Source organism: Aegilops tauschii, chromosome 4 (assembly GCF_002575655.3).
Source record: "Aegilops tauschii subsp. strangulata cultivar AL8/78 chromosome 4, Aet v6.0, whole genome shotgun sequence".
Taxonomy (NCBI): domain Eukaryota; kingdom Viridiplantae; phylum Streptophyta; class Magnoliopsida; order Poales; family Poaceae; genus Aegilops; species Aegilops tauschii.
In genome coordinates, this window is record NC_053038.3 from 112,240,191 (window position 1) to 112,242,851 (window position 2,661).

The following is a 2,661-nucleotide window of genomic DNA, read 5'->3' on the forward strand; positions in this document are numbered from 1 at the left end:
TCAGTCTCCCAGTTGCACTAGAGTCAATAATCTAGATTACATAGTAATGATTCATACACCCATGGAGTTTTGGTGCTGATCATGTTTTGCTCGTGGAAGAGGCTTAGTCAATGGGTCTGCAACATTCAGATCCGTATGTATCTTGCAAACTTCTATGTCTCCCACCTGGACTAAATCCCGGATGGAATTGAAGCGTCTTCTGATGTGCATGGTTCTCTTGTGATATCTGGATTCCTTTGCTAAGGCAATTGCACCAGTATTATCACAAAAGATTTTCATTGGTCCCGATGTACTAGGTATGACACCTAGATCGGATATGAACTCCTTCATCCAGACTCCTTCATTCGCTGCTTCCGAAGCAGCTATGTATTCCGCTTCACACGTAGATCCCGCCACGACACTTTGCTTGGAACTGCACCAACTGACAGCTCCACCGTTCAATGTAAATACGTATCCGGTTTGCGATTTCGAATTGTCCGGATCAGTGTCAAAGTTTGCATCAACGTAACCCCTTACGATGAGCTCTTTGTCACCTCCATAAACAAGAAATATATCTTTAATCCTTTTTAGGTATTTCAGGATGTTCTTGACCGTTGTCCGGTGATCCACTCCTGGATTACTTTGGTACCTCCCTGCTAAACTTATAGCAAGGGACACATCAGGTCTGGTACACAGCATTGCATACATGATAGAGCCTATGGCTGAAGCATAGGGAACATCTTTCATTTTCTCTCTATCTTCTGCAGTGGTCGGGCATTGAGTCTTACTCAATCTCACACCTTGTAGTACAGGCAAGAACCCTTTCTTTGCTTGATCCATTTTGAACTTCTTCAAAACTTTGTCAAGGTATGTGCTTTGTGAAAGTCCAATTAAGCGTCTTGATCTATCTCTATAGATCTTAATGCCTAATATATATGCAGCTTCACCGAGGTCTTTCATTGAAAAACTCTTATTTAAGTATCCCTTTATGCTATCCAGAAATTCTATATCATTTCCGATCAGTAATATGTCATCCACATATAATATCAGAAATGCAATCGAGCTCCCACTCACTTTCTTGTAAATACAGGCTTCTCCAAAAGTCTGTATAAAACCAAATGCTTTGATCACACTATCAAAGCGTTTATTCCAACTCCGAGAGGCTTGCACCAGTCCATAAATGGATCGCTGGAGCTTGCACACTTTGTTAGCTCCCTTTGGATCGACAAAACCTTCCGGTTGCATCATATACAACTCTTCTTCCAGAAATCCATTCAGGAATGCAGTTTTGACATCCATTTGCCAAATTTCATAATCATAAAATGCGGCAACTGCTAACATAATTCGGACAGACTTAAGCATCGCTACGGGTGAGAAGGTCTCATCGTAGTCAATCCCTTGAACTTGTCGAAAACCTTTCGCAACAAGTCGAGCTTTATAGACAGTAATATTACCATCAGCGTCAGTCTTCTTCTTGAAGATCCATTTGTTTTCAATGGCTTGCTGACCATCGGGCAAGTCAACCAAAGTCCATACTTTGTTTTCATACATGGATCCCATCTCGGATTTCATGGCTTCAAGCCATTTTGCGGAATCTGGGCTCACCATCGCTTCTTCATAGTTCATAGGTTCGCCATGGTCTAGTAACATGACCTCCAGAACAGGATTACCGTACCACTCTGGTGCGGATCTTGATCTAGTTGACCTACGAAGTTCAGTAATAATTTGATCTGAAGTTTCATGATCATTATCATTAACTTCCTCACTATTTGGTGTAGGTGTCGCAGAAACTGATTTCTGTGATGATCTACTTTCCAATAAGGGAGCAGGTACAGTTACCTCATCAAGTTCTACTTTCCTCCCACTCACATCTTTCGAGAGAAACTCCTTCTCTAGAAAGGATCCATTCTTAGCAACGAATATCTTGCCTTCGGATCTGTGATAGAAGGTGTACCCTACAGTCTCCTTTGGGTATCCTATGAAGACACATTTCTCCGATTTAGGTTCGAGCTTATCAGGTTGAAGTTTCTTCACATAAGCATCGCAACCCCAAACTTTAAGATACGACAACTTTGGTTTCTTGCCAAACCATAGTTCAAAAGGCGTCGTCTCAACGGATTTCGATGGTGTCCTATTTAGAGTGAATGCAGCCGTCTCTAAAGCATAACCCCAAAACGATAGCGGTAAATCAGTAAGAGACATCATAGATCACACCATATCTAATAAAGTACGATTACGACGTTCGGACACACCATTACGCTGTGGTGTTCCGGGTGGCGTGAGTTGCGAAACTATTCCTCATTGTTTCAAATGTAGACCAAACTCGTAACTCAAATATTCTCCTCCACGATCAGATCGTAGGAATTTAATTTTCTTGTTACGATGATTTTCAACTTCACTCTGAAATTCTTTGAACTTTTCAAATGTTTCAGACTTATGTTTCATTAAGTAGATATACCCATATCTGCTTAAATCATCTGTGAAGGTGAGAAAATAACGATATCCACCACGAGCCTCAATATTCATCGGACCACATACATCTGTATGTATGATTTCCAACAAGTCTGTTGCTCTCTCCATAGTACCGGAGAACGGTGTTTTGGTCATCTTGCCCATAAGGCACGGTTCGTAAGTACCAAGTGATTCAAAATCAAGTAATTCCAAAATTCCATCAGTATGGAG